At 44.8% G+C, this 22,517-nt stretch overlaps 1 protein-coding gene across 6 annotated transcripts in view; it reads left to right on the top strand.

The window, feature by feature from the left end:
- Window positions 1-22,517, top strand: part of hic2 (hypermethylated in cancer 2) — a 171,925-nt gene that overhangs the window by 53,825 nt on the left and 95,583 nt on the right. Inside the window, exon 2 of one of the 6 annotated variants that reach the window (XR_011882894.1) lies at window positions 10,442-10,482. The exons of 4 other annotated variants lie outside the window; for them this stretch is intronic. The gene's annotated coding sequence lies outside the window, so the exon portion shown is untranslated. Of the gene's footprint in view, window positions 1-10,441; window positions 10,483-11,049; window positions 11,073-22,517 lie in introns of those variants that run through there. One more of the 6 variants, XM_072240897.1, reaches the window with a different exon arrangement.

The following is a 22,517-nucleotide window of genomic DNA, read 5'->3' as shown; positions in this document are numbered from 1 at the left end:
ACTAGATGGCCAGAAAGGCCTGTTTCTGTGCTGTAATTCCATGATTCTTTCATTGTCGCTGGATCCATATCCTGATCGGCCCAAAGCATTATTGAGGAGTATGAAAGGTACAGGAGGCAAGGACACCACCCACAGATAGTCCAAATTGTGTAAAAGTTTTGGGTATGAGGTGTTGTTGCAACTTCTTACACAGCATTCAGAGTTCATTGGTCTCCTCAGAAAAAAAACATGAAAAAAAAATTGCATACAAGTTCTCCCTGACTCAACTGCACTGGAAATACAGGTGGATTACCCCTTATCTGAAATTCAAAAATCTGAAAACCACCGAATTGCAAAGTTTTCTGAGTGCGGACATGATGTCACAAATGGACACTAAGCTGAACTGTACTGAAATATGACTTTTGATTTTCTGTTTTTATACTGTGTTTTCACTCTTTGTGCAATTTATTTTTGCGGGGGGGGGAAGGAAGAGTGGGGTTTGATGTTTGCTGTTTTTTTTGAATAGGCTGGTTCCATGATGTTTATTCATGACTGTCCCTGGGGAAGACAATCTCAGGGTTGCATACTGCATACATATTTTTCACTTTCAATCTTTTGAATCTTTGAATAGCGCTGCTAACTACCAGTGGTAGGGAGGGATGTTTAAAAGTACTTGTTTCAAACTCAAAGTCATAGTTATTATCAAAGTATCAAAGTTGGTCGTTTGGTAGCGTAGTGGTTAGCACAGTACTTTGCAGTACAGGCGACCTGGGTTCAATTCCTGCCACTGCCTGTAAGGAGTTTGTATGTTCTCTCTGTGACTGCGTGAGTTTCCTCCAAGCACCCTGGTTTCCTCCCACAGTGCAAAGGTTAGTATGTTAATTGGCCATTGTAAATTGTCCTGTAATTAGGCTAGGATTAAATCAGAGATTGCTGGGTAGCAAGGTCAAAAGGCTGGAAAGGCTGTATCTCAATCAGTCAATAAAAGGCACAGTGGTGAGAGGTAAGCAGGACTGCTTTCAAGTTAAGAGCAAGGCACTGTTGTTCTGGATAGGTTCAAGTTTACAAGGACAAATATTCTAAGTAGTTAGCTTTTGTGAGAAGAGTTATAAGTTATTTGATTTTGGATTTTTTTTCACCTGGTTTCGAATAAGGGCAGAAGAGGTTTTCATGACCTTTAGTTCCAGTGGAAATTAGGCCAAAAATCAGATCGGCCCCTCAACTATAGATTTGGTTGGCTACAGGGAGGGGTGAATTGCAGTAACACGTACCGAGTTAACCTATCTCTACACGATTTATCCAACTCAATATCCCAGCCTAGATCTGACCACCTAAATTGGTTTATTATTGCAAGACTATAAGATCATAAGACATAGGAGCAGAATTAGGCCATTTGGCCCATCAAGTCTGTTCCGCCATTTCATCATGGCTGATCTATTTTCCCTCTCAGCCTCAATCTCCTGACTTCTTCCTATATCCTTCATGCCCTGACCAATCAAGAATCCATCAAATCCTGCCCTAAATACACCCAATGACTTACCCTCACAGTCACCTGGCCAAAGAAATTCCTTCTCATCTCTGTTCTAAATGGACGTCCCTCTAGTCTGAGGTTGTGTCCTCTGGTCTTAAGATTCCCCCACCTGAGGAAGCATCTCCTAAGGTACAGTGGCAAAACTTTGTTACAGACCATTTTATCACCATCAGTGCAATGATGGAAAACATTGTGGTGTCCAGGGAGGGGAAGTAGCTCTGGTGAGGGGACTTGTGTCCATTCCAGGGCAGCTCACTCACCTTTGGTCTTCATGAGATACTCACCTCCCAGTTTGTGACTCCAACAGCTTGCAACAGCGATCACACCCCAGTGCATTGCTTCAACAAGCCGTCTAAACCAGCTGAGGGTAGCAGCCAACCTCATACCCTGGTGAGATAAGGACATACGTGTGCTAGCTTGTGAAGTCAGCTCCACCAGGCTGGTGGGTGAGATCTACAGTGAGATCCAATGGCTAGGAAAGTTGTACTGCAATGTGCCGTGGAGAGTAAAGGGCATGACAAGGCACAGAAGATGTCATGGTCATCCACTACAATGAAGTAAGACCCAATTTGTGATGCTTATTTCTACCACTGGACCAAGACTTCTGAGATCGAGGGGGTGGAACTGCCCCAGTGCAACAACTTTTCCACTTTAAAAACTCTCCCGCACAGGTTTCCTGTCATCGTTGGACTTGATGGACAACCACCAACAGTGTTAAGAAGCTCGACTCCCAGGCTAGCTGCTTTATTAATTATTATCTGAAAAGTGCAGTGACGAATTAACTCAAGGCATTTGTTTATGTGAAGTATCAATATCAAAGACAAGTTAGCTGCATGTGTCATCAATTAGTTCATGATCATTTGATTTTGTAAATATTGGATGAGAATGCAGTCTAAAGGTTTCATTTTCAAGCAGGAGCGATTGCTCTCTCCTCGATGGCGGGAGATACCGAAGTACTGGGTTATGGGCTGTAGCTTTTGATGGACTCTAGACCAAAAGGTCTCTTTGGGGCCTTTTGTTGTTGCTTGTATGGTGGGGAGGACAGTGCTTCTGCTGGCACAAGTGGGGGGAGTTGATGTTCTTGCTGCTATTTGGGTGGAGGGAGGGGTGTTTAGGGGCTTTGATGTTCTATCATTCATTCTATGCGGTCTCTTGTTTTATGGATGTCTCTGAAGAGTATGGATTTCAGGTTGTATACTGTATACATTCTTTGATGCTGAATGAACCAAAATGAAATGGGTCGACATTTACAGGATGTACACACACACACACACACACACACACACACACACACACACACACTGTCACACTTATACTCACTCTTGAAAGCTATGGATAGAGAAGCTGAGAACTCCTCTCTCCTTAGGAACTAAGAAGCAGCATCTCAGGAAGGAAAGAGGGAAAAGTCCTTTACTACTGCAAATGGTCAGAATATTTGCATATCAAACTCTTTGGTTAATTCAAAAGGTTATTGCGACTATGGGTGGCAGGGTGGAGATACGTATCTATCAAAGGATGTGTAAGGTGTCCCTTCCCTCCACTAGCCTGCAGGTCACCCTTGGACAAGGTGTAGCACCTGCTTAGCCCCCCCCCACCCAACCGATCGGGGTCACGTGAAGCCATAGGAGCAGCTGGTACATATTACAAGTCCTGGTTATGTGACTACTGACACCAAGCAGACAATCTCTGAAGAGTATTGGAAAGATGCTGGCGAGAAGAAAGCAACGGCAAACCTGTAGAAAAAATTGCCAATAACTATCACGGTCATGGGGACCATGATCGCCTACATCATACGACATGGCACATAATAATGATCATTGTAACTACAGCAACACACATCAAAGTTGCTGGTGAACGCAGCAGGCCAGGCAGCATCTGTAGGAAGAGGTGCAGTCGACGTTTCAGGCCGAGACCCTTCGTCAGGACTAACTGAAGGAAGAGTGAGTAAGGGATTTGAAAGTGGGAGGGAGAGGGGGAGATCCAAAATGATAGGAGAAGACAGGAGGGGGAGGGATGGAGCCAAGAGCTGGACAGGTGATAGGCAGAAGGGGATACGAGAGGATCATGGGACAGGAGGTCCGGGAAGAAAGACAAGGGGGGGGGACCCAGAGGATGGGCAAGAGGTATATTCAGAGGGAGAAAAAGGAGAGTGAGAGAAAGAATGTGTGCATAAAAATGAGTAACAGATGGGGTACAGGGGGGGGGTGGGGCCTTAGCGGAAGTTAGAGAAGTCGATGTTCATGCCATCAGGTTGGAGGCTACCCAGACGGAATATAAGGTGTTGTTCCTCCAACCTGAGTGTGGCTTCATCTTTACAGTAGAGGAGGCCGTGGATGGACATGTCAGAATGGGAATGGGATGTGGAAGTGGAACCCGATGTGGCCTTTTATATATTGGCGAGACCCGACGCAGACTGGGAGACCGCTTTGCTGAACATCTACGCTCTGTCTGCCAGAGAAAGCAGGATCTCCCAGTGGCCACACATTTTAATTCCACATCCCATTCCCATTCTGACATGTCCATCCACGGCCTCCTCTACTGCAAAGATGAAGCCACACTCAGGTTGGAGGAACAACACCTTATATTCCGTCTGGGTAGCCTCCAACCTGATGGCATGAACATCGACTTCTCTAACTTCCGCTAAGACCCCACCTCCCCCCAATTACCCCATCTGTTACTCATTTTTATGCACACATTCTTTCTCTCACTTTCCTTTTTCTCCCTCTGAATATACCTCTTGCCCATCCTCTGGGTCCCCCCCCCCCCTTGTCTTTCTTCCCGGACCTCCTGTCCCATGATCCTCTCGTATCCCCTTTCGCCTATCACCTGTCCAGCTCTTGGCTCTATCCCTCCCCCTCCTGTCATTTTGGATCTCCCCCTCCCCCTCCAACTTTCAAATCTCTTACTAACTCTTCCTTCAGTTAGTCCTGACGAAGGGTCTCGGCCTGAAACGTCGACTGTACCTCTTCCTAGAGATGCTGCCTGGCCTGCTGCGTTCACCAGCAACTTTGATGTGTGTTGCTTGAATTTCCAGCATCTGCAGAATTCCTGTTGTTTGATTGTAACTACAGAATAAGTTTCACATTGAACTGCCAGGTGTCGTGTAGTTGCTTTTATTTTTCAACTTTGGTGCTGGAATATTGGTCGAGAGAGTCTGAAGGGCCTGTTTCCCTGCTGCATGGCTGCATGACTGGGCCATCTTGAGAAAGTTTTCACAAGCTGGGGAAGAAACAACAAATCAGGAAGGGTTTAACGGGATGCTAACATGGAATCTGAAAGGAGATGGATGCTGTTCCCCAAGTTCACCAATGCTACCGTAAATGATAGAACAGAAGAGATTCTGCAGATGCCGGAAATCCAAAGCAACACAAACACAAATGCTGGAGGAACTCAGCAGCTCAGGAAGCAGCTAAATCCTGATGATGAGTCTCAGGCCAAAACATCAACTGTTCATTCCCCTCCGTGGATGTTGCCTAACCTTCTGAGTTGCTGCAGTGTTGGTGTGTGTGTTCCAGCATCTGCAAAATCTCTTGTGTTTCAAAAAAATGATATGGTTTGAAATAACAGTAGAGGGGATGAGGTCAAAAAGTGGATCAAATGGCCCTCATCAGACCACCACAGCCTCTTGCTACTCTTTACATCTTAAATGACCATACTCTTCAATTAGCCGTCATCAGCTAATGTGGTAATCATGAGTTACAAGGCTCGACCCATTAAAGTGGAGGTGGATGTTAAACCAGAGAAGAACTTGCAGAGTAAAAGGTTTGGCTCTGGAGAGAGTGGTAGAACAGAGACTCCTGGGGTGTAGGTACATACTTTACTGAAAATGTTGACCCAGGTGGACATTGTGGTAAAGGAAGCAGAAGGCCAGGACATTGAGTAAAAGTTGAGATGTCATGTTCTCTCTTCTCCCCTCTTCCATTGGGTAGAAGATATAAAGCACGTGTCACCAGGCTCGAGGACAGCTTCTAGCTCACTGTTATCAGAGTCTTGAATGGACCTCTTGTCTGATAAAATGGATTCTTGACCTCACAACCTCTCTCTTTGTAAACTTGCATTTTACTGTTTACTTTTAACTGTTACAGAGAAACTATGGGGGGAGATAGTGCAGGGAGAGAGGGAAGGATACTACTGAGAACATGAGGTGTAGAGTTCTTGAAAGTGAAGGCATGGATTGTGGAATCATTTCTGAGTTGAGGTGAGTGGATTTATCCTCACTGATTCAGGAACCTGATGGTTGAAGGATTCTAACTGTTCCTGAGTGGTGTGTGACCTCATGCTTTTCCTGATGACAGCAGCAAGAAGAGAGAGTGTTCCTCGATGATGGATGTTGCTTTCTTGCGGTAGTGCTCAATGGTGGGGAGGGCTTTTCCTCTGATAGACAGGGTTGTAGGCACCAAAAATCACTATCTTGCTGGGCAGAGGTACAAGTTCAAACGTCAAGTGGCTCGGGTGCTGACAAACAACATTCATGCTTCTGTGCTAGAATAGCATTTTGGTAAACAGCTTCAGCACGTTTTCCACCCTGGTTACCTGGTGTTATGGAGTTGGGTTTCCGAGGCTTTTATTTTACTTTTTAAGAGATACAGCACATTTCAGGTCTTCCTGGCCCAATGATCTGTACCACACAAAAACCCACCTATTTAGCCCTGGCCTAATCACAGGACAATTTACAATGACCAATTAACCTACTACCGGTATGTGTTTGGACTGTGGGAGAGAACTGAAGGACTCTGAGAAAACCCACGTGTTCACAGAGGGGATGTACAAAACTCCAAACGCTTATGCCCCGAGCTATAATAGCACTGTGCTGGCTCTACCGCGGAGCCCCAGACGCCACTGGAATTGAACTTTGAACTCTGACTCCGAGCAGAGACGTGTTCACCGCTACGCTACTGTGACACCATTTATTCCTTTTAATGTGACAAATGAAAGGGTTGTGTATTTTCTCATTTACGTTTTGTAATCCTGACATCAAAGGACCTACTTCTTGTAAAGGACGGGGGCATTTCACAGTGTAAACTGCACTGCAGTAGGTGAACTACAGTGTGAGCTGCTTTTGAAATTTACACTCTGTGCGTTTTTGAAATTTGTGCTTTGGTCAATTTCAGGTTAAACATCTCCCATTTTTTCCCAGAATCAGAATCAGGTTTAATATCACTGACATACGCCATGAAATTTGTTGCCTTTATGACAGCAGTGCAATGCAATACCTGATAAGAGAGGCAAAAAAATGTGAATTACAGATTATTAAATACTTAAATTAAATTAGTAGTGCAAAAATAGAAATAAAAAAGCAGTGAGGTAGTGTTCATGGGTTCAATGTCCATTCAGAAATTGGATGGCAGAGGGGAAGAAGCTGTTCCTGAATCAGTGAGTGTGTGTCTTCAGGCTTCTGTACCTTCTCCCTGACGGTAGCCATGAGAACAAGGGATGTCCTGGGCAATGGGGGTCCTTAATTATGGATGCTGCCTTTTTGAGGCATTTCTCCTTGAAAATGTCCTGTCTACCACAGAGGCTAGTGTCCATGATGAAGATGACTTGAGTTTACAACTCTCTGCAGCTTATTTTGATCCTGTGCTGTAGCCCCCTCCCCATACCAGACAGTTAGAATTCTCTCTGCTGTACATCTGTAGAAATGTGTTGCAGCACTGGAGATGAAATAACTTAGTGTCTAGGCTGAAGAATTTCACGGCTTGTCAAGTTTAGATTTTAATTTACTCATTTATAAATAACACTGACAAGAACAGCGTACGTTATTGCCATTTTAGGGACTCTGCTGACCAGCTTCCTTAGCAACACATTGAAGCAATCACGAGAAGGGACACCATTGGCTCCAGTTGGTCAGGAGTTTGAGGAGATTCGGCATGTCACTAAAACAACTCTTTTACAAATTTCAGTAGATGTACAGTGGAGAGAGAGCATTTTGATCAGTTGCATTACTGCCAGGCATGGAGACACCAATGTGCAGGACCATGAGAAGTTGCAAAGGGTTGCATCCTCAGCCAGCTCCATCACAGGCACAAACATCGAGGACATCCTCCCCATCAGAGACGTGCCCTCTTCTGGTTACTAACATTGACGAGAAAGCACAGCAACTTGAAGATCCACACTCAATGATTCAGGAACAGCTTTTTCCTCTCCCCATCAGATTGCTGAACAGTCCACAGGTAGCATTGTGTCATAGTGTTTTAGCACAACGCATTACAGTGCCAGCAAACCAGGTTCAATTCCCACCCGCTGCCTGTAAGGAGTTCACACGTTCTCTCTGTGACTGTGTGGGTTTCCTGTCACAGTCCAAAGATGTGCACTTGGTAGGCCAGTTGGTCTTTGTAAATTGTCCCATGATTAGACTAAGATTGAATCGGGGGGTTGCTGGGTGGCGCAGCTCACAGGGTCAGAAGGACCTGTTCCATGCTGTATCTCAATAAATAAAATCAATTACTTCATTTTTTCCTTTTCCTTTAGCACCAACTATTTTGTAATTAGTTATTTTACGTCCTGCATTATACTGCCACCCATTCAGGTCACCTGCACTAGTGGTGATAAATCGGATTCTGTAAATTGCCCTGTGTGTTGACAAGTGGTTTAAAGGTGCAGGGAGTTATTGGAAGTACAAGGAGGATCAGTGTATAAAAACGGATACTCAATTGCTAGCATTGACTCAGTGGGCTAAAAGTCCTGCCACTCTACAAGTTGCAGGCAACAGTAAAGTTCACCAGGATGCTGCCTGGTTTAGAAGGGATGTGCTGGATAAATGTGGGTGTTTTCTCTGGAGCACTGGAGACTGAGGGGAGATCTGATAGAGGTTTATAAGATTATGAGAGGCATAGATAGAGTGGAGAGAGAGTATCTATTTCCCAAGATGGAAATGTCTAATACCAGAGGGCATGCATTGAAGGTGAGAGGGGGTAGGTTCAAGGGGGATATGAGGGGTAAGTTTTTTACTCATAGAGTGGTTGGAGGCCTGGAATGTGCTGCCTGGTATGGTGGTCGAGGCAAATATATTAGAGGCTTTTAAGAGACGTTTGGATAGGCAGATGGATGTAAGGAAGATGGAGGGATATATAGAATATGTGGGTAGGAGGGATTAGTGTTTAAGGTTTTTTAAAAATTTACTTTTCAGCTGGTTTAGCGCAAAACTGTGGGCGGAAGGGCCTGTTCCTGTGTTGTTCTATGTTTTGTGTAGAACTTTGCAAATATACTTTTACCTCAGCAACAATCTGGAATGTGACATCTGCTTCTCCTGAAGCCTTGCCATTAATGCAGAAAGATAGGTGGGTAATGCTTGGAGTCACAAAGGCAGCATTGTTCAGTTCAAGTGTCTCCAGTTTTAGTGCAATTAAATATAATACTCAGGCCAAACAAAAATCAACTCTCAATCTAGATGGTATTCTTATTTTTAAAACATGAGGATGCACTAATTCGGGATCAGATATGGTGTTGTGGTCATCATGTTAAGATCAGACACACACAACGGAGCTGACGGTACTTGGCCACACAATCAAGATTATCGCACACAGAATGCTGGAGGAGCTTAGCAGGTCAGGTGGCATCCATGGAGGGAAATAAACAGCTAACCTTTCAGGCTGAGACCCTTCAATATGACTTCATCCTGATCGAGGGACTCAGCATGAAACATTAACTGGTTATTTTCTCTATTGATGCTGCCTGACCTGCCGAGTTCCTCCAGCATTTCAGAATCAGGTTCAATATCACCAACATAGGTTGTGAAATTTGTTAACTTAGCGGTAGCAGTACAATGATAAATATAGGAAAAAACTGAATTATAGAAAATGTGTGTGTATATGTGTGTGTGTGTGTGTGTGTGTGTGTGTGTGTGTGTGTGTGTGTGTGTGTGTGTGTGTATACATACATATATATATTTCAGTGGGACTAGGCAGAAAATGGTTCGGCACAGCCAAGAAGGGCCAAAAGGCCTGTTTCTGTGCTGTAGTTTCTATGGTTATGGTATGGTTCTATAAACAGTTAAATAAGTAGTGAAAAAACAGAAATGAATTTAAAAAAAGTAGTGAGGTAGTGTTCATGGGTTCATTGTCCATTCAGAGATTGGATGGCAGAGAGGAAGAAGCTGTTCCTGAATCGCTGAGTGTGTGCCTTCAGGCTACTGCACCTCCTTCCTGATGGTAGCAATGAGAAGGGGGCATGTCCTGGATGGAGAATCCTTCCTGAGGGCACTGATCCTTGAAGATCATATGGGTACTACAGAGTTTAGTACCCATACTGACTAATTTTACAACTTTCTGCAACTTGCATTGATCCTGTGCAGCAGCCACCAACAAACAAACAAACAAACAAACAAACACACACACACACACACTCTCTTGCTCTCTCACTCTCTCTCTCTCTCTCTCCCTCTCTCTCTCCATGGAACATCTGTAGAAGTTTTTGTGTGTTTTAGGTGACAAACGAAATCTACTCAAACTCCTAATGAAATATAGCCACTGCCTTGCCTTCTCTATAGCTGCATCAGGTTAGGTCCTCAGAGATATTGACACCCAGGAACTTGAAATTATTCACTCTCTCCACTTCTCATCCCTTGATGAGGACTGGTGTGTGTTCCTTTGCCTTACCCTTTCTGGTCCATAATCAGCTCTTTGGTCTTGCTGACGTTGAGTGCAATGTAGTTATTGTGACACTACTCAATGATCTGATCTATCTCGCTCATGTACACCCGCTCACCATCATCTGAAATTCTGCCAGCAATGGTTGTATCATCAGCAAATTTATAAATGGCATTTGAGTTGTGCCTAGGTACACAGCACTGGGCTAAGCACGCATCGCTGAGGTGCGCCAGTGTTGACCGTCAGTGAGGTGGAGATGTTATTTCCAATTTGTTAATCTTACTCGAGATTTCCAGCATCTGCAGAATTTCTGGTGTCCAAGATTGTCTCCCTCTTAACGTTTCAGGTCTTATTGAGATTCTCTGTTACTACCCCCACCATTGGCAACAAATTTCCACCAATCTTCCGTCAGAATTCTCCACATCAGTGATAATAAACCTGATTCTGATTGTGACAACAGCCAAGCCTTCAATGGTCTGGAAGTCCATCTCCAACCTCCAATTCTTCTTAAAGTCCTTATACAAAGGTAATGGTTACCTTTCTCACAGTTTGGTGACAGATCATTCATCCTGAGGTATTGATATTTAGAGATAGAGCACAGAATAGGCCCTCCCGGCCCTTCAAGCTATGCCACCCAGCAATCTCCGACAATCCTGATTTAACCGGAACCCAATCACAGGACAATTTGCAGTGACCAATTGACCTACCTGATGTGCCTTTGGACTGTAGGAAGAAACCAGAAGACCCGAAGAAAACCCGCGCATCCCACTGGGAGGACATACAGAGTCTCCTTGCAGGGGGCACCGGGAATGAACTCCAATCTCTCCAAACTCTGGAACGCCTCAAACTGCAATAGTGTTGCACTAACCACTATGCTGCCGTGGCGCCCTAAAGATAGTTGAATGTCAAAAACGTTATATAAATCCAATGAAAAGTAGAAATCACTGGGGATTTCCCAGTAGCAGCAGAGTGGTGTGGTAAGTAAAGACACGGGTTCCCAGCTGACCTCGGAGCTTCTATGTGGGGTTTGCATGTTCACCCTGTGACCACATGGTGAATTCGTCTCCTTACAGGCAGCCGTGAAACAAAGAAACCCAAAAGAACCCATTAAAAAAAACCTGACAAACTCCCAAGGTGCAGAGAGGAAAAAACAAATTGTGCAAACAGTGGAAGTAAGCAAATTGCATTTAGAATGCAATTCATTTAGAAGCCTGAAACAGCTGGAGCCAGCCACAGCCTCAGTGTACTGCAGAGCAGGGGAAACGTCATGGAGCTCACAGACACGAAGATCAGAGCCACCACAGCCTCAGCTTCAGTGCAATGCAGTGAGTAGAACCAGCCCAACCCTCACCTCTGGTCCCGACACTCCGCTTTCCAATCCATCTGGCCCAGCGTTTACATCACCCAAACATCAGGTCATTCCTCGTTCTCAGACCAGCCCCCTGTCGCATCGATACACACTGGGCCTGGGCCTGACCTTTCCAAATCAGCCCAGCACTTAGACCAATCAAACCACCCAGATCCCAAAGGTGAGCCAGTTGGCAAATTAACAGGCCATTGGGAGCAGCCCCCAGTGTGTAGGTGAGTGGGAGACGATAAAAATGAGGCCAGTCTACATGGGTGATTGATGATTGGAAGGGGCTTGGTGAGCCATCTAGTGTCCAGCAGCATAGAAACATGGAAAACCTGCAGCACAATACAGGCCCTTCAGCCCTAAAGCTGTGTCGAACATGTACTTAATTTAGAAATTACCTAGGGTTACCCATTGCCCTCGGCCATCTGGTGGTGCAGTGAGATCAGTGCCGGACTCCGGAGTGAAGGTTCCCGAGTTCGAGTCCAGGTCGGGCCACCCCCGAGCACGCTTTCCATTCGTGCTGGGTTGAGTGTCGAGCGAGCCACTCGGCCTTGTAAAAAATACAAGGGTCGAGTCAGGAATGTGCATAACGTGACCCAGTTAACCCTGACACCATGTGCCAGACAAGGTGGCTGAATGTCTGGTATGACACGCCCAAAAAAAACCCATTGCCCTCTATTTTTCAAAGCCCCATGTACCTATCCAGGAGTCTCTTAAAGGACCCTATCGTATTCGCCTCCACCCTCCGCGTAAAAAAAACTTACCCCTGACATCTCGTCTGTACCTACTTTCAAGCACCTTAGAGCTGTGCCTTCTCGTGTTAGCCATTCAGCCCTGGGAAAAAGCCTCTGACTATCCACACGATCAATGCCTCTCATCACCTTATACACCTCTATCAGGTCACCCCTCATCCTCCGCTGCTCCAAGGAGAAAAGGCCAAGTTCACTCTACCTATTCTCATAAGGCACACTCTCCAATCCAGGCAACATCCTTGTAAATCTCCTCTGATCCCTTTCTATGGTTTCCACATCCTTCCTATAGTGAGGTGACCTGAACTGAGCACAGTACTCCAAGTGGGGTCTGACCAGTGTCCTATACAGCTGTAACATTACCTCTCAGTTCTTAAACTCAATCCCACGATTGATGAAGGCCAATGCATCGTATGCCTTCTTAACCACACAGTCAACCTGCGCAGCAGCTTTGAGTGTCCTATGGACTCGGACCCCAAGATCCCTCTGATCCTCCACACTGCCAAGGGTCTTACTGTTAATGCTATATTCTGCCATCATATTTGACCTACCAAAATGAACCACCTCACATTTATCTGGGTTGAACTCCATCTGCCACTTCTCAGCCCAGTTTTGTATCCTATCAATGTCCCACTGTAACCTCTAACAGCCCTCCACACTATCCACAACACCCCCAACCTTTGTGTCATCAGCAAATTTACTAACTCATCCCTCCACTTCCTCATCCAGGTCATTTATAAAAATCACGAAAAGAAGGGGTCCCAGAACAGATCCCTGAGGCACACCACTGGTGACTGACCGTGCAGAATGTGATCTGTCTACAACCACTCTTTGCCTTCTGTGGGCAAGCCAATTCTGGATCCACAAAACAAGGTCCCCTTGGATCCATCCCTCCTTACTTTCTCAATAAGCCTTGCATGGGGTACCTTATCAAATACCTTGCTGAAATCCCTATACACTACATCTACTGCTCTACCTTCATCAATGTGTTAAGTCACATCCTCAAAAAATTCAATCAGGCTTGTCAGGCATGGCCTGCCTTTGACAAAACCATGCTAAGTATTCCTAATCATATTTTGCCTCTCCAAATGTTCATAATCCTGTCTCTCAGGATCTTCTCCATCAACTTACCAACCATTGAAGTAAGACTCACTGGTCTATAATTTCCTGGGCTGTCTCTACTCCCTTTCTTGAATAAGGCAATGACATCTGTAACCCTCTAATCTTCCAGAACTTTCCCTTTCCCCATTGATGATGCAAATGTCTTTGCCAGAGGCTCAGCAATCTCCTCCCTTGCCTCCCACAGTAGCCAGGGGAATACCTCATCCGGTCCCGGCGACTTATCCAACTTGATGCTTTCCAAAAGCTCCAGCACATCCTTTTTCTTAATATCTACATGCTCAAGCTTTTCAGTCCGCTGTAAGTCATCCCTACAATCTCCAAGGTCTTTTTCTGTAGTGAATACTGAAGCAAAGTATACATTAAGTACCTCTACTATCTCCTCTGGTTCCATAAACACTTTTCCTCTGTCGCACTTGATTGGTCCTATACTCTTCATCTTATCCTCATGCTCTTCACATACTTATAGAATGCCTTGGGGTTTTCCTCAATCCTGTCCGCCAAGTCCTTCTCATGGCCCCTTCTGACTCTCCTAATTTCATTCTTAAGCTCCTTCCTGCTAGTCTTATAATCTTCTAGACCTCTATCATTACCTAGTTTTTTGAACCTTTCTTAATCTTTTCTTTTCTTCTTGACTAGGTTTTCAACAGACTTTGTATACCACAGTTCCTGTACCCTGCCATCCTTTCCCTGCCTTATTGGAACGTACCTATGCAGAACGCCACGCAAATATCCCCTGAACATTTGCCACATTTCTGCTGTACATTTCCCTGAGAACATCTGTTTCCAATTTATACTTCCACGTTCCTGCTTGCTAGCTTCATATTTCCCCTTGCTCTAATTAAACGCTTTCCTAACTTGTCTGTTCCTATCCCTCTCCAATGCTATGGTAAAGGAGATAGAATTATGATCACTATCTCCAAAATATTCTCCAACTGAGAAACCTGACACTTGACCAGGTTCATTTCCCAATACCAGATCAAATACAGCCTCTCCTCTTGTAGGCTTATCTACATATTGTGTCAGGAAACCTTCCTGAACACACCTAACAACCTCCACCCATCTAAACCCCTTGCTTTAGGGAGATGCCAATCAATATTTGGGAAATTAAAATCTCCCACCACGACAACCCTGTTATAATTACACCTTTCCAGAATCTGTCTCCGTATCTGCTCCTCGATGTCTGTGTTACTGTTGAGTGGTCTATAAAAAACACCTAATAGAGCTATTGACCTCTTCCTGTTCCTAACTTCCAACTGCAGAGACTCAGTAGACAATCCCTCCATGACTTCCTCCTTTTCTGCAGCCTTGACATTGTTTCTGATCAGCAGTACCACGCCCCCACCACTTTTGCCTGAAACCCTGTCCGTTCTGAAACATCTAAAGCCTGGCACTCGGTAACCATTCCTGCTCTTGAGCCTCTGTAAGGGCCACATCATCATAGCTCCAAGTACCGATCCACGCTGTAAGCTTATCCGCTTCATTCATGATGCTTCTTGCATTAAAGTAGACACATCTCAAACCATCGGTCTGAGCCCGTCCCTTCTCTATCACCTGCCTATCCTCCCTCTTGCACTTTCTCCATGCTTTCTCTGTTTGTAAGCCAACCGCCTCTTCCTCCGTCTCTTCAGTCCGTTTTCCACTCCCCCAGCAGTTCTGGTTTAAACTCTCCCCAACAGCCTTAGCAAACTTCCCTGCCAGGATATTGGTCCACCTTAGATTCAAGTGGAACCCATCCTTTTTATACAGATCACACCTGCCCCAAAAGAGGTCCCAGTTATCCAGAAATCTGAATCCTTGCCCCCTGCTCCAATCCCTCAGCCACACATTTATCCTCCACCTCATGTATGATTCCATTTTGCTGTTGGTAGGATGGGACAGCTCCAGATACGCTACTGTAGTGTAGTGGTTAGCACACCGCTTTACAGTGCAGGTGACCGGGGTTCAATTCCGGCTGCTGCTTGTAAAGGATTTTGAATGTTTTCCTCCTTGACCTCATTGGTTTCCTCTGGGTGCTCTGGTTTCTTCCCACAGTCCAAAGATGTACCAGCTGGTAAGTTAATTGGTCATTGTAAATTGTCCCCTAGCTAGGATTAAATGGGAGGATTGCTGGGTGGAGTGGCTTGAAGGGCTGGAAGGGCCTTTTCCACACTGTATCTTAATTAATAATCAGGTGAGATGTACTTGGTTGTTAATCTTGAGGATGTTATAGTCAATGGCATAGAGGGGCTTCTTTAAAGTAACAGAAACTGAGGGCTGACTGAAAAATTCTTGCATTAGGGGTTGTAATGTACAAGGCTTTCTAACAGGAAATGGGAAGTTGAGCGGGAGGCAATCCGATTGGATCTAACTTCTGAAATGTAGAGCCAATTGACTTTGCTTTCCACCCCTTTCCCTTCTCACACCTCCCCCCACAGTTGATTCATATCAGCACCTCTTGTAGCCAAGTGGCATGCATTCAAAAAGAGTAGCAGAGAGCAAGAAAATATCTAGATCATAAACACAGATTTTTGAAACGGTAGTCCTTATCAAGTCTAGTATGCTAAAGCGAGTCATTCAGGTTCAGATTTTAGAAGCCCACAAATTCACGTGTACTTTTTCACTTCTATAAGATATTAGAGCAGAATTAGGTCATTAGTACTATCATGACTGATTTATTATTCCTCTGAACCCCATTTTGTTGCTTCTGTCCAAAACCTTGGCCACCCTTCCTAATCTCTGCTTTAAATATATCCAATGAATTGACCACTATGTCTGTCAGTGGTGATGAGTTCCACAGACTCGCCAGCCTCTGGCTGAAGGAATCCCACCTCATCTCTATTCTACAACGATGGCCTTCTATTCTGAGGCTGTGCCCTCTGATCCTAGTTCGCCCTCCCAAAACTATAGGAAAATCCTCAAAACGCTGGAGGAACTCAGCAGGCCAGGCAGCATCTAGGTAAGAGAGTACAATTGAAGTTTCTGGCTGAGACCCTTCAGCAGAACTGGAGAAAAAAGATTAGTTGTCAAGTTAGAAGGAGGGGGGAGGAAAGAGAGAGAGAAGCAGGGTGATAGGTGAAACCGGGAAGTGGGGAGGGATGAAGTAAAGAGCTGGGAAATTGATTGGTGAAAGAGATGCAGGGCTGGAGAAGGAGGAATCTAATAGGAGAGAACAGAAAGGAAAAGGGGGAAGGAGCACCAAAGGGAGGCGATGGGCTGGCAAGGAGATAAGATGAGAAGGGGAAAAGGGGATGAGGACTGGTGAAGGGGGGAGGTGACACTACTAGAAGTTTGAGAAATTGATGTTCATGCCATCAGGTTGGAGGCTACCTAGATAGAATGCAAGGTGTTGTTCCTCCATCCTGAGTGTGGCCTCATTGTGACAGTACAGGAGGCCATGGACTGACAAATCGGAATGGGAAGTGGAATTAAAATGGGTGGCCACTGGGAGATCCCTCTTCTTCTGGCAGACAGAGCGTAGATGCTCAGTGAAGTGGTTTCCCAATCTATATCAGGCCTTACCAATATATAGGAAGCCACACCTATATATGACTCCAACAGACTCACAGGTAAAGTGTCGCCTGACCTGGAAAGACTATTTGGGGTCCTGAATGGTAGTGAGGGAGGAAGTGCAGGGGCTGATGTAGCACTTGCAGAGAATTATGTGCTGGATGCAGAATCTGATTGGGTGGTAGGTGAGGACAAGAGGAACCCTGTCCCTGGTAGGGTGTTGGGAGGATGGGGTGGGAGCAGACATACATGAAATGGAAGAGATGTGGTTGAGGACAGCATTGATGGTGGAAGAAGGGTAGCCCCTTTATTTGAGAAAGGAGGATATCTCATTCGTTCTAGAATGAAAAGCCTCATTCTGAGAGTAGATGCAGTGGAGACAGAGGAATTGCGAGAAGGGGATGGCGTTTTTACAAGTAGCAGGGTGGAATGACATGTAGTCCAGGTAGTTGTGAGAGTCCGTGGGTTTGTAGTAGACATCGGTGGATAAGCTGTCTCCGGGGGTAGGGATAATGAGATCGAGAAAAGGAAGGGAGGTGTCAGAAATGGTCCAGGTGAATTTGAGGGCAGGGTGGAAGTTGGAGGCAAAGTTGATGAGTTCCGCATGGGTGCAGGAAGCAACAGCAATGCAGTTGTCGATGTAGTGTAGGAAAAGAGGGGGACAGACACCAGTATAGGCTTAGAACATAGACTGTTCCAAGTAGCTGATAAACAGGCAGGCATAGCTGGGACCAATGTGAGTGTCCATAGCTACACCTTTTGATTGAAGGAAGTGGGAGGAGCCACAGGAGAAATTATTAAGAGTGAGGACAAGTTCGGCTAACAGAGGAGAGTGGTAGTGGGGGGGAGCTGGTTGGGTCTGGTGTCCAGAAAGCAGTGGAGAGCTTGGAGACCTTCCTGGTGGGGGATGCAGGTGTAAGGGACTGGGCATCGATAATGAAAATAAGATGATGGGGACCAGGGAACCTGAAATTATTGAAAAGATCAGGAGTGTGTGAGGTGTCACAGATGTAGGTAGGGAGGGGAGGAATGAAACAGAGTCAAGATAAAACACAACCTATGGGCTCACTTTCAAGGACTCCTCATCTCATGCGCTCAATATTTATTGCTTATTTATTATTATTATTTCTTTTTGTGTGTGCACAGTTTGTTGTCCTTTGCACACTGGCTATCCCCCCTGTTGGTTATTGTATTTACTGAGTATGTTCACAAGCAAGCATATGGTGACATACAGTGTAATGTAATTTGATAACGAATTTATCCACTCTGTTCAGCTCAGTCCTTGTGCGACAAAGGAATAAATAAAGGAAAAACATCCTTGGCATATTTTGTGTGTTGGTTCTCTGAGTGTACTAGAGGCTCGTGCAGCCTACCATGTGGAAAGGTGCAGTTATAGCTAAGTAATTCCGTTGTTGGAAGTGTTAACGGTTTGGTAGGGTGATGGCTCTACGGCACCAACTGTAAAATCGATCCAGGATTGATTCCTGCTGCTGTCTGTAAGGAGTGTGTACATTCTCCCTGTGACCACGTGTGTTTGTGCCCACTTTTGGGTTGGGTTTAGTGAGGTGTGGGCAAGCTATGTTGGCGCTGGAAGTGAGGGAGCACTGGCACGATGCTCCCAGTACAGTACACGCTGATTTGATTTGGTGCATAACAATTAATTTCACTGTATGTTTTGATGTACACATGTCCTTTTTGAGGCATAGGCATTGGATAGAGCAAAATGGCACTTAATAATGAGCTGAATAACATTAAAACTTGGAAAAATATTGGACCTTTAGGCATGTGTTTTACCAACAGAATCACTTGGAGCAAATTTCCTACCTCTGTGCTACAGAACAGTGCTTAATTCCATATAAAGTGCCCAGATTTGCTTGTATTAAAACACTAGCTTCAAAGAACGATGCCTCAGAAAGGCAACATCCATCATTAAGGACTACCATCACCCATGCTCTCATCTCATTGCGGCCCTCAAGAAGGAGGTACAGAAGCCTGAAGGCACACACTCAGTGATTCAGGAACAGCTTTTTTTTCCCCTCTGCCACCTGATTTCTAAATGGGCATTAAACCCATGACACTACTTCAATATTTTTAGCTCTCTTTTTACATGGCTGACTTAATTTACTATTTAAGTGTGTGTGTGTGTATGTGTGTGTGTGTAAATGTGTGTGCTTGTGTGTATGTACATATACTTGAAAGGATGGAAAGGCTTGTCATATGAGGAGCGTTTGATGACTCTGGGCCTGTATTCACTGGAATTCAGAAGAATGAGGGATGACCTCATAGAGTGGATGTGGAGAGTACATTTCCTTTGGTGGGGATGCCTAGGACCAGAGGACACAGAGGGATGCTCATTTAGTATGGAGATGTGCGGGAATCTCTTTAGCCAGTGAGTGAGTGGTGAGTCTGTGGAATTCATTGCTACAGGTGGCTATGGAAGCCGGGTCATTGGGTATTTTTAAGGTGGACATTGATAGGTTCTTGATTAGTCAGGGCATGAAGGGATACAGGGAGAAGGCAGAAGATTGGGGCTGAGAGGGAAAATGGATCAGCCATGATGAAATGGTTGATGGGCCAAATGGCCTAATTTTCCTTCTGTATCTTATGGTCTTACTTCTTATTGTAATTTATAGTTTTTTTTCTATTATTATGTATTGCATTGTTCTGCCGCCACAAAACAACAAATCTGACAACATATGCTGGTGATCTTAACCCTGATTCTGATTCCTACTTCAAAGGGCCAGTTGACTGCTGTGCACATAGCACTGAAAATGCAAAGTTCACTGACCCTCCCAGGCTACAGCAGGTTAGGGGAAGTAACATAATTAGCAACAGGGACCTCAAGCAGAGATTATTTGATCACGGGACGTATACCCTCCATGTGAGACGGCTTTATCAATAAAGCACCAGTATAGATCCAAAGTGCATCTTCCAAAAGAGCTTGAGTTCTGCAAGTTGCAGTCTTGAAGATGAGGTGTGTTCTGCAATTATTCAGACCTGAACACAGGCTCAGTTGTGCATTTTCCCATATTTGGTCATGGTGACAGCAGAAACCAATGGTTCTTGAGTTCTGTTTTTTTTTCTTCTTGGGGTCATGGAGCTTCAACTGAATTGATAGTTAATTAGTGAAAGATTGCTATGCAGAAAGGTTAGTCATTTACGCATTCCTCGTTTGCAATTAACTCTTTCAGTTCTGAGGCAGCAAAATTAATTTCTGTGCACTGCTGCATTGGGTAGAGTACAGAGAAGCCTTCGGTGCTACCCTACCGGGTTCAGGAATAGTTACAATCATCAGGCCCCCGAACTGACGTGGATAACTCCACTCACCTTAACACTCAGTTGATTTTACAACCTGTGCACTTTCAAGGATTGTACAACTCATTGGTCTCAATATTATTTAATACTGTTTCGATTTGCACACTTTTGCACTATTTGTGTCTCCTTTTCCACATTGTCCGAATTTGTAGTTTTTGATTGACTCTACCGTATTTCTTTGTGAATGCCTGCAAGAAAAACAAATCTGGCAGTACATGTACGTACTTTGATAAGAAATTTACTTTGAACTTGTAAATGATATATTGCAGGTGACTGGAGAAATAGCTGCACATCACGTGTACAGTGAGGACAGAATTTGCTTTTAATGTTTCCCGTAACGTTGCTGGTGATTTGGTCAGCAATGAAGGTCCTCAATCTTTGTCTGTGTGGTTCAGGGTCCTTAGTCACACTCAGATGTAGAAGGATTCTTCATTACTTTTTCCATAACAATTGTTTTTTGACCAGTCAGGGTTGTTAGCCCTGAGCAAAACCCCTGAACCTAGAGGACTGGGGGACCACTTTTAGTCGGACCTCTACCCTTTGACCTGTTTGGCATAGGTGACCCCACCAAGAGCCAAAGCACATAGAAACATAGAAAATAGGTGCAGGAGTAGGCCATTAGGCCCTTTGAGCCTGCACTGCCATTCAGTATGATCATGGCTGATCATCCAACTCAGAACCCTGTACCAGCCTTCCCTCCATACCCCCTGATCCCTTTAGCCACAAGGGCCATATCTAACTCGCTCTTAAATATAGCCAATGAACTGGCCTCAACTGTTTCCTGTGGCAGAGAATTCCACAGATTCACCACTCTCTGTGTGAAGAAGTTTTTCCTAATCTCCTTTATCCTCAAACTGTGACCCCTAGTTCTGGACTTCCCCAACATCGGGAACAATCTTCCTGCGTCTAGCCTGTCCAATCCCTTTAGGATTTTATACGTTTCAATAAGATCCCCCCTCAATCTTCTAAATTCCAACACAATCTATAGCTAGCCATAACTCTCCAGATCATTGAGTCACGTGAGCCTCCAAACCCTACAATGTTGTGGTCCTCTTGGTCTTTGTTAATAATTAATAGCATGAAATTATTAATTTAATTGTGCTTATTTGAACTTTGAAAGTGTAAAATGAAGTTAGTACGGTTAAAAATCCAAAGGGTGATGAAAGCAAGAAGCTTGCTTTTCGCACCTTTGATCATTGTGAGCAGCTGTTTGTGGAATGACCACTCAAAGCACAGTTATTCCTGTTGTGTAGGAAAAGACGGGAGACATTTTCCGCATGGCGAAGTGGCAACTGTCAGCAGGTTCATAACATTAAATGACCAGATCTTTCTATCTCTTTTCCCTCCTGGTAGTGAGAGGAGTATTGAACAGCCATCCCCCAAGTGAATTTCCCAGATGTGTTGTAAGTTCACTTGTGTTGGCTCGGTCTAGTTCTGACACCAGGGTTTATTTGCTCCAGCCTGAACGCAGCAAGCTCTTTAAAATGTAACCTTGATACTTTCCTCAGCAATAATCAAGAAGACCAGGTAACAGTCCTGTGAAAGAGTCTTAGGCACATATATATTGCCAGGGTGCCTAAGACATTTGCACAGCAGTGTAGTAATTTTGTGTATTGCTCTGTACTGCTGCTGCTGCAAAAAAATCATGACATATGTGAGTGATAATCATCCTGATTCTGATATGGCTCTCTATTGTGGACTGAGGTGTGAAGAGGGCAGGGGGAGGGGAAAATGGTTGGGAAAAGGGGAAGGGAGAGGGGAGGGAGTGGGAAGCATCAGCAAGACATTCTGTAATGATCAATAATCCAATTGTTTGGAGTCAAATGACCTTGCCTGGTGTCTCAGGGCTGGGTGAGTCCACACCAGTGCCACCCTGCCCCTCCCAACTGCCACCTGTCACATACTCCTACTGAGGCGCTCCACTCTTACCATTCCCAATACCCACTAGATTTACAAACTCATTCTCTGCTCCATGTTGACAAATAGAGTACTGAGTCTTGGGCAACCTAACTATATCTATGTACCTAAGACCTTTGCACAGTACTGAATGAATTCCTGATTCATGCAAGAGTTATAGTCAATAGATCTTGCTACATTTGACTCATGGTTCTGTTTGCTGCCTGCATTGTTCCTGTTACTTTGTCCTCACAGAGAGCAGCTGTTGTTTGATTTGGGTGGTCCTGATTCAGGTTGTTCCTGGAGCACAAAATGTAAGGTAGCACTTTATACCCAGAGAATTATTTAGTTGGTCACACATACCATGATTCCTGCTGCTACCCACGAGGAGTTTGCATGTTCTCTCCCTGACCACGTGGGTTTCCTCCAAGTGCTCCGGTTTCCTCCCACAGTCCAAAGACGTAGCAGTTGGTAGGTTAATTGCTCATTGTAAATTGTCC

This window comes from Mobula birostris, chromosome 22 (genome assembly GCF_030028105.1).
Source record: "Mobula birostris isolate sMobBir1 chromosome 22, sMobBir1.hap1, whole genome shotgun sequence".
Classification (NCBI taxonomy): Eukaryota; Metazoa; Chordata; class Chondrichthyes; order Myliobatiformes; family Myliobatidae; genus Mobula; species Mobula birostris.
This window is presented reverse-complemented; position numbering and strand designations above follow the sequence as displayed.